Source organism: Onychostoma macrolepis, chromosome 22 (genome assembly GCF_012432095.1).
Source record: "Onychostoma macrolepis isolate SWU-2019 chromosome 22, ASM1243209v1, whole genome shotgun sequence".
Taxonomy (NCBI): Eukaryota; Metazoa; Chordata; class Actinopteri; order Cypriniformes; family Cyprinidae; genus Onychostoma; species Onychostoma macrolepis.
The window spans coordinates 2,450,826-2,468,587 of NC_081176.1; the positions used below are offsets into that span (position 1 = coordinate 2,450,826).

General features: G+C 37.6%; 1 pseudogene; it reads right to left on the minus strand.

The window, feature by feature from the left end:
- Window positions 1–295: 295 nt before the first annotated feature.
- Window positions 296–15,390, minus strand: LOC131530122 (myosin heavy chain, fast skeletal muscle-like; annotated as a pseudogene).
- Window positions 15,391–17,762: the final 2,372 nt, after the last annotated feature.

The window sequence follows — 17,762 nt, forward strand, 5'->3', positions numbered from 1 at the left end:
CCTCTTTGAATGAAAGTGTCAGCTGAATGGATACATATAAATGTTTGAAAGAAGTTTCATATGGTTGACAAGAAAAGAGGACAGCATAGAAATTGTATTTCATTTTATTAGACACACATGAAAACCCAGCACAAGTCATATTATATGCTTGCTTGTAGGTGTGGTGTCTTCTCTTCATTCTTCATCCTTACTCTAGAAAATGCAGAAAATAAAAATTTTGTTGAAAAATATTTTAACATGTTACATATAAACTCTAGCTTTGCAGAGTACAGCTCGACATCAAGCATTTACGGTCTCATTTTACAACTACTCTATCACGGCTCTTGGCTCTCAGCTTGTTGACCTGGGACTCTGCGATGTCAGCGCGGTCCTGAGCCTCCTCCAGCTCATGCTGCACCTTCCTGTACCTGGACAGGTGAGTGTTGGCCTGCTCCTCCTGTTAGGATGACACACGATATACAAACCCTTTCAGAGCATTGCACTCATGACACTGAATGTATTGAATAGAAAATGTCAAAACTTCACACTCAAGACATTTCAAGTCAAGTCAAGTCACCTTTATTTATATAGCGCTTTTAACAATACAAATTGTCAAAGCACTTAACAGTATCAAATTGGAGGATAGAGTGTCAGTAATGTATAATGATAAGATTAAACACTCAATTTTCAGTTAAAGGCATTTCATTATTGAATTCAGAGGTGTCATTGTCTAGCTCAGTTTAGATTAAATAGTATCTGTGCAATCAAGTCGGCGATAATCGCTAGAAATTAAGTGTCCCCAACTGAGCAAGCCAGAGGCGACAGCGGCAAGGAACCAAAACTCCCTCTGTGACAGAATGGAGAAAAAAAAACCTTGGGAGAAACCAGGCTCAGTCTGGGGGCCAGTTCTCCTCTGACCTGACGAAACCCGCAGTTCAAAAGTTTATATTTCTATTTTAATTTTGTTGCAATTTCTAACAATAGTAGTATTATGTAGTTAGGTATTTTATTATATTTTAGTTATTTTGTTATATTTTTTTGTTTTATTGTATTTAATCGAGGTTTTCGCTGGGGATATGTCTCTGGGGGTCATCTGGGGGTCCTGGTCTCCGCTGACGATCAGGACTGCAGACATCATCTCTTGGTGCTGATCCACCATCTGATCGGATACGGACTGAGAAACAGAATAGGAAAGAAACAGACAAATATTAGCGTAGATGCCATTCCACTTACGATGTAATGAGTACATCGTGTTTTATGGGGAGTGTTCCCGGTTCCGGTTGATCTAATTAATGCAGCCTAACAATCCTTTAACGGATTTGAATATTAGAAGCGTATTAGTGTGTTATGTGAAAGCCAGGCTAAAGAGATGGGTCTTTAATCTAGATTTAAACTGACAGAGTGTGTCTGCCTCCCGAACAGTGTTAGGTAGATTGTTCCAGAGTTTGGGTACCAAATAGGAATAGGATCTGCCGCCCGCAGTCGATTTTGATATTCTACGTATTATCAAACGGCCAGAGTTTTGAGAACGCAGTGGACGTGGAGGACTATAATGTGATAAGAGCTCGCTCAAGTACTGAGGAGCTAAACCATTCAGGACTTTATAAGTAATTAACAAGATTTTAAAATCTATCCGATGTTTGATAGGGAGTCAGTGCAGTGTTGACAGAACCGGGCTAATATGGTCATATTTCCTGGTTCTAGTAAGGACTCTAGCTGCTGCATTTTGGACTAACTGTAGTTTGTTGATCAAGCGTGCAGAACAACCACCCAATAAAGCATTACAATAGTCTAACCTTGAGGTCATAAACGCATGAATTAACATTTCTGCATTTGAAGTTGAGAGCATTGGTCGCTATTTAGATATGCTTTTGAGATGAAAAAACGCAGTTTTACAGATGCTAGAAGCATGGCTTTCAAATGAAAGATTGCTATCAAACAGCACACCTAGGTTCCTGACTGATGAAGAGGAATTGACAGAGCAGCCATCAAGTGTTAGATAATGTTCTAAGTTATTACATGTGGGGTTTTTAGGTCCGATAATTAACACCTCTGTTTTTTCAGAATTTAGCAGTAAAAATTACTCGTCATCCAGTTTTTATATCGACTATGCATTCCGTTAGTTTCTCAATTTGGTGTGTTTCACCGGGCGAAGAAATATAGAGCTGAGTATCATCAGCATAACAGTGAAAGCTAACACCATGTCTCCTGATAATATCTCCCAAGGGTAACATGTAAGCGTGAAAAGTAACGGCCCTAGTACTGAGCCTTGAGGTACTCCATACTGCACTTGTGATCGATATGATACCTCTTCATTCACTGCTACGAACTGATGGCGGTCAGATAAGTACGATTTGAACCATGCTAAGGCACTTCCACTAATGCCAACAAAGTTTTGTAGTCTATTCAAAAGAATGTTGTGGTCGATAGTGTCGAACGCAGCGCTAAGATCCAGTAGAACTAATAAAGAGATACAACCACGATCAGATGATAGAAGCAGGTCATTTGTAACTCTAATGAGAGCAGTCTCAGTACTATGATACGATCTAAATCCTGACTGGAATTCCTCACAGATATCATTTTTCTCTAGGAAGGAATATAATTGTGAGGATACTACCTTTTCTAGTATCTTTGACAGAAAAGGGAGATTTGAGATCGGTCTGTAATTAACTAGATCTTTGGGGTCAAGTTGTGGTTTTTAATGAGAGGCTTAATAACAGCCAATTTGAAGGTTTTGGGGACATATCCTAATGACAATGATGAATTAATAATAGCCAAAAGAGGATCTATGACTTCTGGAAGCAGCTCTTTTAGTAGTTTAGATGGAATCGGGTCTAACATACATGTTGTTGGTTTAGATGATTTAACAAGTTTATACAATTCTTCCTCTCCACAGTAGAGAATGAGTGGAATTGTTCCTCAGGGGTCTATAGTGCGCTATCTGATGCGATACTGTAGCTGACGGCTGCAGGGATACAATTTTATCTCTGATAGTATCGATCTTGGAAGTGAAGTAGTTCATAAAGTCATTACTGCTATGCTCTTGGGAAATGCCAACACCTGTTGATGCTTGATTTTTCGTTAATTTAGTTACTGTATTGAATAAATACCGGGGTTATGTTTGTTTTCTTCTAGAAGAGACAAAAGTAATCAGATCTAGCAGTTTTAATGCTTTTCTGTAGGATAGGGTACTTTCCGCCAAGCTAAACGAAATACCTCTAATTTAGTTTTCCTCCAGCTGCGCCCATTTTCCGGGCTGCTCTCTTTAGGGTGCGAGTGTGCTCATTATACCACGGTGTTGGACTCTTATCCTTAATCTTCCTTAAGCGTAAAGGAGCAACCGCATCTAAAGTGCTAGAAAAGAGAGAGTCCATAGTTCCTGTTACATCATCAAGTTGTTCTGAGCTATTGGATATGCTGAGGAACTGAGATAAGTCAGGAAGATTATTTATAAAGCAGTCTTTTGTGGTAGAGGTAATGGTTCTACCATATTTGTAACAAGAAGTTGGCTTTACAGCTTTAGCTATATGGAATATACAGGAGACTAGATAATGATCTGAGATATCATCGCTCTGCTGCAAAATTTCAACGCCACTGACATCAATTCCATGTGACAGTATTAAATCTAGAGTATGATTTCGACAATGAGTAGGTCCTGACACGTGTTGTTTAACACCAATTGAGTTTAGAATGTCTATAAATGCTGATCCCAACGAATCTCTTTCATTATCAACATGGATATTAAAATCACCAACGATTAGGACTTTATCTGCAGTCAGCACTAACTCCGATAGAAGATCAGAAAATTCTTTAATAAAGTCTGTATGGTGCCCTGGTGGCCTGTATACAGTAGCCAGTACAAACATCACAGGATTTATCATTAACACTTGTTTCTTTGGATAACGTTATATGAAGCACCATTACTTGAACGAATTATACTTGAAACCCAACCTCTGAGAGATACTGAAAATATTTCTATAAATTGTAGCAACACCTCCCCTTTACCTTTTGGACGCGGTTCATGTTTGTAACAGTAATCTTGGGGTGTAGACTCGTTTAAAGTAATGTAATCATCTTGTTTTAGCCAGGTTTCTGTCAGACAAAGCACATCTAGTTTATGGTCAGTGAACATATCATTTACAAAAGTGCTTTTGAAGAAAGGGATCTAATATTTAATAAGCCAAGCTTTATCATGTGTTTATCTGTATTATATCGTTTTTTATTTGTTGAACATCAATGAAATTGTTACTATTACTTTGGTTTGGATGTTTTCTGTATTTTCTAGTTCGGGGAACAGACACAGTCTCTATAGAGTGATATCTAGGTGAAAAAGTTTCTATGTGCTGAGAGTTAACTGACTTTGGTGACTTGACTTAGCTCATGAAGATCAACTTGGCTAGATTCATGAAGATCCACTGTGACTTGGCTTGGCTCACGACGGTCAACGATGACTTGACTTGGTTCACGACGGTCAACGGTGACTTGACTTAGCTCATGACTGGCAGTAATGACATGACGGGGTGTTGTTGTGGCCGCTATTTTCGGTACGGGCTCTGACGCAGCTGCTATCTCGGTCATAGATGCATTGTTGCGTTCTTCTTCCGCAAAACCCACAGTAAACAAAGAGCCAACCATCAACAAAGCATAATCCAAAAACTGTGCGAGTGATGAACGCGGACCCTTGCGTCTAAGCTCAGATTGTAGTGGTTGATTAATGCCTTCACAAAAAAACTCTATCAACAAACAGTTCGGTAAATCAGAGTAGTGCGCAATGGATAAATATTCCCAAATATAATTCTCCAGTGAACGCGGGTCTTGTTTAAGGGCCAGTGATATCTGTGCTGTGTCCATACCTGGCCAGTGTTCCTCCGAAAAGCTGTTGGATCCTTGTGTGGCCAAGTATTCTGTAACGGAGCCGACGAGACGTGAGGCGTACGGATCCATGTGCAAGCTTTTATTAACCCTTTTAAACCGGCTGTGTCGGCGCCGACACATCAGACCAAGCTGTATTCATGTTACCATAACTCTTCTACCGTTTGCACTATCAAAATAATTCAAATTGCTCCAGACAGCAGACAACATGCGCTTTTCGGCAGTATATGGCTTATTACGGTAATTTCTTGTGCTCCATCAACAAATGACGGCAGATTTCCGGGAGAGTGGGAAGGGAGAATTTGAATGGAGAGATAGGGAGTGCAGAGTTTTGGATTGCATAAAATAATAAACAAAATGAACAAAAACATGGTCAAGGAGGAGTAAACAGCATAAGAGTCGATTAGGATGTATTTTGATGAGACTATGGGAGCAGGCTGAGTGAGACTTTTTCACATGTGGTGTGCGCGTCGCTATAATGAGTCCGTGCATGTAAATGTATGGGTGTATGCATATGAATGCATGTGTAAATGTGTGCGTGTATGAACAAAAAAACCTCCTGAATGAAAACTGTGCAACCCAGTGTCCCAAAAATACTTGTATATATGTATTATAGTTGAATTTTGAAGTAAGAAGTGTTGGATTATTTCGATCATGATTTTTCTCTTTATTTTTCTAAATAAAAAACAGAAAAATTATTCCTTTTTTTTTTTTTTTTTGTCTATTTAAATTCTGTTTACAAATTCAAAACACAAGATTAATGGTCAAAAACTGTACTTTTATGAAAGCCATTTGTTTTCTGAAAAAAAATTACACCTTGCACTTGAAAATAGCACATTCTGCTAGCAACAGCCAATAGGAAAGAAGACAGTTGAGCTCATGTGTTCGTTCTCCTCACAGCCGGAGATAAACATACGCAATGGAAGAAAGTAGGCTCTGTTTCTCATTCATATTTGTTTGTATGTTCGGATATAATTTAGATTTAGATTATATTTATTCTTTTGCCTCCAAAATGTTTGAACTTAGCGGCAAGAAACCTGACTCGCTGTCAAGGCAGTGGAAACGCCCACTAGCGACCTCATCGCCAGCCCCTGGCGACATGCAGCGATAAAGTCGCTGCTAGTGTGAACGCAGCTTAACATCCGCGGGCTGTAATCTAAAATGATGCTTTGTTACTCTCTTGTTACATGTAGTTACTGTGTAAGTGTAACATCTGTCTTTCGGATGAGACATTAAACCGAGGTCCTGACTCTCTGTGGTCATTAAAAATCCCAATGACACTCATCATAAAGAGTAGGGGTGTAACCCCGGTGTCCTGGCCAAATTCCCTCCACTGGCCCTTGTCAATCATGGCTTCCCAATAATCCCCATCCACTTGATTGGCTCTATGACACTCTCTCCTCTCCACCTGTAGCTGGTGTGTGGGGAGCGCACTGGCGCCGTTGTCCTGTGGCTGCCATCGCATCATCCAAGTGGATGCTGCACACTGGCGGGGGTTGAGGAGAGACCCCCCACATGATTGTAAAGCGCTTTGGGTGTACTGCAATACACAACAAAGCGCTATATAAATGCTTCATTCATTCATTCATTCATTCATCCGCGGGCTGTAATCTAAAGTGATGCCTTGTTACCCTCTTGATAAGAGTAGTTACTGTGTAAGTGTAACATTAAACAATTTTAGTTATGCTAGAATAGACGTGTTTCAAAGATATTAACAGTGAACTGTATTACATAGTTAAATGCAAGGTCCAAAACCTTAAGTTAAAGAAATATTTTTATTATTTAACAATTTTAACAGATCTTTTCCAAGAACAGAATGCAGAAAAAACAAATCTGCAACCACTTATACAAAATACAAAGAACAGTAAAAACTCACACACACACTTACTTGAATTTGTGGTTTACGGGGACTCTCCATAGGTGTAATGGTTTTTTATATTGTACAAACCGTATTTTGCTATTGCCCTACACCAACCCTACACCTAAACCTACCCCTTACAGGAAACTGCTGGCATAGTTTAGTATGTTTTTTTTAAGCCTTTTGTTTTACGGGGACACAGGAAGTGTCCTCATAAACCATGTTGACATTGTAGTACCCATGTCATTATACACATTTGTGTCCTCGTAAATCATGTATACCAGTACACACACACACACACACAAATCATGTTCTACATTTATTTTTAATAGGCATATCATCAATTCTTCCTTTCAGTTGTGGGCAGGAGTCGACAAATTTCTGGAGATCTTTTGCATGTGCTTGCAAAGTTGTCCCTGCAGTATATCAGGGAGCAGAAAAGTCCTCCCCTCTGATGCAGTTTTCACCTGTGATCACAATTAGAGAAAATACATTGCAATATATGTATATATATATATATATATATATATATATATATATATATATATATAGTTTCTCATCTCTCATCTCCTCAAGAGTACCAGACCGGCTTTAAAGAACACCTACAAGAATGTTTAGAACATTTTACGTGGTACAATGTTGAAGAAGCCCAGTAATCCTCATCAATATAAATGTGACCTGGGTTATGGTATATTGCCCATTATACTGGGTCATTACACAAATTTAGTTTATATTTCTTGGAATCGTTATTTCTATATTCTTTATATACCGAATTATTTCAATCAATCAATCAATAATATTTTTATTCGGTCCTCACAGACAGCTTTTCACAAAGTAAATAAAAATACATAGTTACCGAAAAAGGTGTAGTCAGAAGCCTTGCTTATTATGCCTACCCTTTATACATAGTTAACTGAATGGGCAACACTTTTAAATAAGTTAAATAATACAAAATAAACAATATTACAAAAACATTTCCCAAAATATACAAACATAATTCAAAACAAACATAACAAAATATTACTTCAATTCTTTAACAATACAACTACAATTTGTTAATACTGAGTCATATAATTATTTATCACCTTATTTTTATACAATTTCTTAAATTGGCAAAGTGAATTACATACTTTTAGTTCCTTATCATATTTATTACATAGATTTACCCTATAACAGATAAGCACCTACTTTTTGCATTAGTTCTTGCCCTTACTTTTTAAACATAAACAATCCTCTTAAATTATACTGTCTTTCTCTTATTTTGAACAGCCTCTGAATACACTTTGGAAGTAAATATTATAAACTTTGTACATTAACTGTAAAGTATATAATTCAACTAAATCTACAAATTTTAATGCATGTAAATTAATAAACAATTTATTTGTTGGTTCGTAATAATGTTTATATGCGTGACCCCACACCTCCACACAATAAGTAATGTATGGAACTATGAGCGCACAATACAATGTATATAAAATATTTTCATTAAAAATGTTTTATTCTATTTAATATTGCAATGGATTTGGACATCTTTGTTTTTACATGATTCATTTGTGATTTCCAACATAATTTATGATCAATTATAACACCCAAAAATGTATTTTCATACACTTTCTATTTCCTCGTTAGTAATCATTAGTTTCACTTTATTGTTACTTTGTCGATTACTGAATATTATAAACTTTGTTTTACTTAAATTCAGTGAGAGTCTGTTATCATCAAACCATTTTTTGGAAAAACCTCAGTTTGATTTCCACTGTATTCAGAAGCTGTTCCAAACTTTTCCCAGAACAATATAAATTAGTATCATCAGCAAACAAAACCATTTTTAATACTTTAGACACTTTACAAATATAATTTATGTACAGTATAAACAACTTAGGGCCTAGCACCGAACCTTGCGGAACACCACAAGTAACTTTCATTAAAGGGGTGGTTTACTGCTTTTTTTCTTTGCTTGATTGTGTTTATGGGGTGCAATATAACATGTCTTCGTGTTCCGTTTGTTAAAAAACGCTTTATTTTTCATATATTTCACCTTTATTGTAAGCCGCTTTCTCCTCTGTCATTTGAACGACCGGTTGACTTCCTGATTCTATGAAACCACTCCCTCAGAAACAGGCAGTGGGCTCAGATTGGTTAGTTGGGCCGGTGTGTTGTGATTGGCTAAACTGCGTACTGCACATTACCCGGAAACTTCACGCCCATTACCTTCACGGGCGACAGTTGCACGTGCTCCGGTCAAATGTAAATAATGGTGTCAATATTGCCGTATCAGTTTGAGCCAGAATCAGACCCAGAAAGCAGTAATGAAGAGAGTCAAGCAGAACTTCCGCAAGCACGACTCTTACGAACGTTTCTGAATGGAAGTTTGCTGTTGTGATTACATACAATTTTTTGAAGTTTGTACACGTTTGTCTTATACACAAAATAGCATCGAACTAACTGGCTACTAACCAAACAGCGTTGGCTTGTGTTTACGTTCTTGATCAAATCGAAAAATTATGTTATAAAGTATACATGGAAAATACATTTACAAAATTAGTACATAATTACAAATTCGGGTCCAAAATGTTTGTACGCGTTTGTCATAGACACATGAAATAGCATTTAACTAACTGGCTACTAAAGCCAGCTTTGGCATTTGTTTACGTCCTTGATAAAACTAAAACATTATGTCTGAAATTATACATGCAAATACATTTAAAATTATGAAATCTTACTTACAGGTTGTGGCTGCCTCTGGTTTTAAAGTTGGAACTGCTCCATGTTTTAGTAATAGTTTCTGTGTGAATCCGGCATTGAACTCGTGTAGATTCTGGAAGCTGTCTTCTGTAAAATGCGCAGCACAGAGAGCTAAATTAGGATTGTAATTGTCAGGAACATAATAAAACATAAATTTTAACCATTGTTGACGAACTACAGCATCCGTAGGAGGCCCGAACACAGAAGACCTGACAGCTGGGTGAAAATAACACCGTTTCGACGGCATGGCTACAACTCTCCACTATAACTCTTCCTCTGCGACAAAGCCGCAGAACATGGCCTTGCCTCCTTTTTTGCATGTTCAGGAGGGAGGGGTTGATGGGTTTATTACGTATGCAACCCGGGAAGTATCTTGTTGTAGTCCCATATGAGTCGTTTTTGTAGGCATTAAAATTCCTGATTTTTAAAAGACTATATCTCCGCTTACGTTGACCTTTCAGCGCAGCAACTTTGCAGATACTGTTCATGCACCAACAGCAACATTACACACTATTTAAAATGAAAAAAAGTGAAATCGCAGTAAACCACCCCTTTAAATCTGATTTAACATTATTAATTTGTACAAATTGATATCTGTCATCGAGGTAACTTTTTATCCAAGCAAAAGCTTTTCCTCTTATACCATATCTCTCCAGTTTCATCATTAATAATCCATAATCAATAGTGTCAAAAGCTTTTTTATTTTTTAATCTAGGAACACCCCCACAATATATTCATTATTATCCATTGAAGAAGAAATCTCTTCTACCAGTTCCGTCACAGCCATTGAGGTCGACCTCTTTGTTCTAAAACCATACTGTTGATCACTCAATAATTTGAGTTTATCTATAAAATTATCTAGCCTGCGCACAAATATTTTCTCTAAAATTTTCGAGAAATTGGTCTGTAGTTGGAAAAACAGTGACGATATCCATTTTTAAAAAAAGGAATAACTTTAGCTGTTTTCATATTACTTGGGAATATTCCTGTTAAAAAGTAATTGATTACAAATGTGTGTAAATGGTTTTACTATATGTTCTATAATATTTTTTATTAGCGACATGTCAATATCATTACAATCAGTGGAATATTTATTCTTACAATTGTTAACAATGTCGAGTATTTCCTTTTTGTCAACTCCCCTTATAAACATTGAATAATCATTACTGGAGATATTCATTTCATCTATCCTATCCCCAGTTCTTTGCTCCACGGTCATTTTTGCTAAATTGCTCCCAATATTTACAAAATAATTTGGGTAATCTACTTTTCCAGTATTCTTTTTAATTATACTATTAAGTACTTTCCATGTTGTTTGTATATTATTCTTATGCTTGTCCAATAACTTATTATAATAGTCCTTTTTACTAAATCTTATTAATTTATTAATTTATTTTTATAAATCTTGTATTTATTTTCCGCTTGTATAGTTCTAGTCGCTATAAATTTCCTGTATAATGCATTTTTCTTTTTACATGCTTTCTCTATTCCCTTAGTAATCCATGGTTTATGCTCATCTTTTTTTGCTTCTTTACAGTCTTAAACAAACAATATATTTCGTATTTTTCAATTAGTATGGACAAAAAGCATCATAAGCACTATTAGGATCTTTACTTGCATAAACCTCGCTCCAATTTTGATTCTTTAAGGCTTCACTGAGAACATCAATGATTTTTGGTGTTCTATATCGAATTAATTTAAAACTATTATATCTTTGAAGGATTGCAAAAACTGGAAAATGATCAGTCATATCATTTATAAATAATCTTCCTATTATTTTTCCTTCAATTTCATTTGTATATATATTTTATATTAATGTAGCAGTATTTTTAGTTATTCTACTAGGTTTTGTAATCACAGGAAATAGACCTTTACTATATAGTGTGTCAGTAAAATCTGTTATTCTCTTATTTCCATTTGGATTCAACAAATCAGTCTCCACATATAATTTGTACCTTGTTCTCATTCCATTTATCGAGCATACCAAATAATTTATTCATAAAGGTATCCATACAAGTTCCTGGTGATCTATACACACAACTGATAATTATATTTTTTAGATCTTTCAATATCGATTTCTATAGTTACACATTCCAAAAGATTTTCTATAGTCACTGACATACTTTTAATCAAATTACGTCTTAACGCTGTGTCAGCATACAAAGCAGCAACTCCTCCTTTCTTATTAACTTGGTTTACTGTAAACAAATTATACCCTTCCAATTCTACTTCATGTATTTTCTCATTATCAAGCCAAGTCTCTGACACAGCAATCACATTAAATTTATTAAACTGACGCAAATAATCCTTAATGTGTATGAAATTTTTATAAAGTTTTATAAATTTATTATTGATAATGCCCCCTCCATATTCACATTTCTATTAAATTTATTCTCTGTATAATACTCACAACAATTGTTATTTACTGTACATCATTAAAAAAGTGATTTTCCGGGTCAATATCATTTTCAATCTCTTACATTTTATGATGTGATTAGTGATCCTATTTTGCCGTTACACAGTCATCACTTATCCATACTGATCAAGTTCTTTGAATTCTCTTATTGTGTATACTTTAGCTTCTTCGGGAGTTCCATTTAGCCGTATCATCACTTTGCAATTTCTTGTCCATGTAGCTTGTATCTTGTTCTGTTTCCTCAAAATGCGTGCACGTTTAGTGATGTCAGCATTCTTTTTTGTAAGATGTTCATTCAGGTACATTCCCGTACCCTTCAACTTCTTTGCCTGCCTCAGGAACTCAGCTTTATGTTTCTGATTCACAAACCGAACAACTTTTGCAGGCTTTGCTCCACCATTCCTTCGTGGAAGGGTATGACAGGCCACAACATTATCGCTCTGAATGATCATATTCTGGCTTTCAAAGAACTTGATTACTTGCTTTTCCAGCATTTGTAGTTCCTCTGGCAGAGTGCCTTCACCGTCTCTGTCTCTGGCCACGGTACTGGCGTATGTCCGCTTATAATTAAATCCTCCATTCTTGTATATTGCTCCAGCTCGTCAGTCCTTCTCTTCAGTCCTTAAATTTTCTTGTCCTTCTCTTTCACAATGTTCTTCAGTTGTTTAACTTCATATATCAGATCAAGTAGCATAGTTTGTTGCTTAGTAACTTTGCTCAACTCGTCCAACATGAAGTTTAGGGATTTTCTGATCTCTTCCAACTCATTCTCAACCACGCTGCTGATTTTCTTCTGTGGCATTTTGGTTTGTTCGTTTTTGTCTTCATGTTTTTATAATATTAATTAAACTTAGTTTATTATTAACACTTTTTTCTTATCAGAAGTAGCTGGACGCCACGGATTGCCGCCATCTTTTTTTCGCCAATTTGATCTGATTAACATTAGCTGCTTCCAGCGCTGTCTGCCTGTGTTTGTGTAAAGTTGTAAGATTTTTTTTTTCTAATAAGTTAGTCAAACTTCTCGCTACTAACAAACCATTAACTATGACTTTTGCCTCAAACTCCTAATTTGCTGATTATTAATAGTTAGTAAGGTAGCTTTTCAGAGCAGATCACATCGTGGACTTAACAGGGAAAACAAAAGGTGGTGGAATATATTTCTACACAAATGAATGTTGGTGTTCAGAGTTGGTGCTCCTCGCTGAAGAAGATGTGCTCTCCTAATTTAGAGGCGCTCTTCATAAACCTTGTTCGTTATTGTGAAGGTTTATGTCACTCCAGACACACGTTATCTTGGGGGGATCAGGATCAGTTGCAGAGGCTTGACAGTACATGTGGGAAGGCCCGCCAAGACAGCATTACAATAGTCCAGTCTGGAGAGAACAAGAGCTTGGACGAGGAGTTGTGCGGCATGCTCGGACAGGAAGGGTCTAATCTTCCTAATGTTGTATAAGGCGAATCTACAGGAATGGGCCGTTGTAGCAATATGGTCTGTGAAGCTTAACTGATCATCGATCACAACTCCAAGGTTCCTGGCTGTCCTGGAAGGAGTTATGGTTGACGAACCCAGCTGTATAGAGAAGTTGTGGTGAAGTGATGGATTGGCTGAGACCACAAGCAGTTCTGTCTTGGCAAGGTTGAGCTGAAGAGACATTAATGACTGATGCTCACATCAAAGATCTCAAATCCAGCGATGTCCAGCACACCAATGAAGAACTGTCTAGGCTGCTTGGTATCCAACATCTCATTGATACGGACGACCATCCACAAGAACATTTTCTCATAGACAGACTTGCAGACAGCCGAGACTGCGTTGTTCACCTGAGAAATTTAAAGGTCGGTGTAATTGATATTAGACTTAATTTTTTTTTTTTTCAATAATAAATGTGTTTTCTGAATGTCTATGGTACATTTCTAACATCATTCGTCTATTAAGAAGGTAAGTGTGATCACCTGTGGTACTGTCTGGCCTTTGGTCACCATCTCATTCCCGACCTTCACTCTGGGGTAGCACAGAGCTGTCAGCAGAATTAAGGCCCATGAAGTAGGCGATTTAATCAGCCACTGAGGAAGAACAGTTTTTATGCATTACTTTAACTTATCAAGTCAATGTTTGCATGCTGATTTGTGTTAATAATACACCCTACCCTCAGTGCTGTCAGGTTCAGCCTGCTGCTCTCTCTGCTTCTGTTTGAACTTCATGTTCCCATGATGCATCACAGCACCTGTCAGCTTGTAGATGCTGATTTTCTTATCAGCACTGAAGCCCAGAATGTCAATGGCAGTCTGTTTTTACATCAACCAAATAAAACACATAATGCTTTAATATGCATTTTATATTGCATGTCATGCAGTATTTTAACACCAATTCATGCTATTGTTCTTCCTTTTAATTTCATGTCAGATACATTGCTTGTAATCTGAAAATATCACTACTACTAATAAAAACTGAGTTGTCCACATACATCTGTGGCAATGAACTCCTCCACGTCATCAATACTCTTGACAGTGATTTCACCCTGGCTGATCATTGGATAGTCATAAGGGTTGGTGGTGATGAGCAGGGCCTCTGTAAAGAGTTGATGTGCAGCATGTTAACGGTGCTCTCAAACAAGGAAATAACTGAAGCACACAGTCCTGTCGATTTCTCACCGAGCAGCTCTGGCTTGTGTCCAGTCATGAGCTGGTAGAAGATGTGGGAACTCCTCTCAGCCGACAGCTGGAATGTCACTCTCGACTTTTCCAGCAGATCTGTAAAAAGTGGTGAAAAAAGACATTGAGTTCAATTGATTAATCAACTTTTTAGTCTCCAAATAAAAATATTAGGCTTAAAACAGTGTTGACTCACAAGTTTCAATATCAGCTGAGGCCAGTTTTCCAGTGGTTATCCATGATACTTTCCCACTGTGAGTTTTGACAGTAGCTTTGCCACCCTCTCTGCTAACAAAAATACCCTTCAGGTACATCTCATCTGCATCTACCATGCAGAACAAGCCAGAGTAGGTCTGAAACAGAGATAGATAGTCCAGTTTTACAATGCTGCCGTTCCATCCTAGCAATAAAACATGATTTACTTAGACTTACGTAGATCATCCATGCTGCGTAACGCTCTTTGAGGTTATACAGCACAGCAGGCTCATTGAGGTGGGTCATCATGGCCATGTCCTCAATTTTGTCAAACTTGGGAGGGTTCATGGTGTGGATATCATCTTCTTTTACCGTGAGTGTCTGTAATGAACATTGATCAGCATTTTTGTACACATATTTGTATAATATTTTACTGGAGACTAAAGCACAGTAACATATGAAATCATTTTTTATCCACGATACTTACTTTCCCACACAGAGTTTTGACAGTAGCTTTGCCACCCTCTCTACTAACAAGAGTACCCTTCAGATACATCTCAGCTGCATCTGCCACGAAGAACGCAGTTTTGGCATCAAAAGGGGTGTTCTGAGCCTCGATTCTCTCTCTTTCTGGCTTCCGGAGGTAAATGGCCGCCGGGCCAAAACACTCCATTTCACGCTTAGTATTTGCCTCTTTACTCTGGTATTCATATTATAAGCTTGTCATCTTGTCATTATAATTACAATATTTTAATCAAATCATACTGACATACCTCTGTGGGACGGGTGACAGTTAGGAAGTAGGAAGGAAGTTTACATCACTATTTTACAATTAAATCCTAATCTAATCATGACAAACCATATATCGTTGGAAAGGTCTAAGACTCCTAAAGAGACATTTTACCACTTTTTTTTTTTTGTTAATAAAATTATGTAGGAAAATTGATAGATTAATTTATGACAAAAGTGAACCTGAAAAATCTACATCATAACACGAGTTCTGACCCTTCACAGACAGTCTTCTTAGTTGCTTTTTTCCCTATCACGCTTTAGAAATCATAAGAAAATATATATCAATTGAAAACTTAAAATCTCTAAATTCCATTTTAAAATCAGACATTGCATTACCATGGAAATGGTACATCAAAATCATCTTAAAAAATGTTTTCGTTCATGAATTATACAAATTTAAGTTTGGATAGTGCACTATAATCTCTGAATTCAATAATGAAATGCCTTTAACTGAAAATTGAGTGTTTAATCTTATCATTATACATTACTGACACTCTATCCTCCAATTTGATACTGTTAAGTGCTTTGACACAATCTGTATTGTAAAAGCGCTATATAAATAAAGGTGACTTGACTTGACTTGACTATAATGTCTATGTCTACACTGTCAATCATCAGATACTCCTCTCCACTCTCTCATCACTGGGCATCGCTGGAATTCCACTTCGCTGGTTTGAATCCTATCTCACTGGTAGGTCTTTCAGGGTGGCCTGGGGAGGGGAGGTATCCAAAGCACATACACTGGTCACTGGGGTTCCTCAGGGATCGGTTCTTGGACCTCTCCTCTTCTCCACATACACTACATCACTGGGTCCCATCATACAGGCACATGGATTCTCCTACCACTGCTATGCTGATGACACACAGCTCTATCTCTCTTTTCAACCAGATGATCCAACGGTAGCTGCAAGGATCTCAGGTTGCCTGTCAGACATCTCGGCATGGATGAAAGAACATCACCTCCAGCTCAACCTGGCAAAGACTGAGCTTCTTGTCTTTCCTGCCGCTCCAACTCTACAGCATGACATCACGATCCAGTTAGGTTCATCAACAATTACCCCATCAACTTCGGTCAGAAATCTTGGTGTAATCTTTGATGACCAGCTGACCTTCAAGACCACATTGCAAAGACTGCTCGATCTTGCAGGTTTGCACTACACAACATCAGAAAGATCAGGCCCTTTCTGACGGAGCATGCTGCACAACTTCTTGTCCAGGCCCTTGTCATTTCTAGGCTGGACTACTGCAATGCTCTTCTGGCTGGACTTCCATCAAACACAGTCAAACCTCTACAAATGATTCAGAATGCGGCGGCACGACTGGTCTTCAAGGAACCCAAAAGAGCCCATGTTACACCTCTCTTTATCTCATTGCATTGGCTACCAATCGCAGCTCGCATCAAGTTCAAGACACTGATGCTTGCTCATAGAACAACCACAGGCTCAGCACCGCCTACATGCACTCACTATTAAGAATCTACATCCCTCCAGAAGTCTGAGATCTGCTAGTGAGCGACGCCTCGTGGTACCATCACAAAGAGGCTCAAAATCACTCTCCAGAACATTCTCGTTCACCATTCCTGGCTGGTGGAATGATCTTCCCACCCATATTCGGAGTACTGGATCCCTGTCAATCTTCAAGCAACAGCTGAAAACTCATCTCTTTCGACACTACTTGACTTCAACCTACACATAAAAAAAAAAAAAAAAAATCTTTCTCCTTACTTATTCCTTCCCTTGCTAGCTTGTACTTATTTAAACAATGCCTGAGACTTGGTGTTACAAGCACTTCCTTTGTCGAATTGCCTCTTCAAGATGAATCGCTTCATGTGTTCCCCAAATTGTAAGTCGCTTTGGATAAAAGCGTCTGCAAAATGACTAAATGTAAATGTAAATGTAAATGTTCAAAACTGTGAGTGAAAGTTAAGGGGTTAAAATGGGCATTTCCCCCACCTTTGCCTGGTCACTTTAGGTCTTTGTGGGTCAGGAGCTGCCATTTATATAGTGTCGCTACTGAGAACTCAGCAGAACAGTCCAGCTGGATTTGATCATGTAATTTTACTTGGTGTGATGTTTCTCTGTGCCATTGGGAAATAGGAAGATAATGTCATTCATTCAATATGAGGAATACTGTTATATTGGTGCACACAGAGAAGGGTGTTCAGTTAATAGATATGGCATAAAAGTTGTCATACAATGTGCTTTTGTACTTTGTAATTTACTTATTAATATGCTTTTTTCTATGCAAATTCAC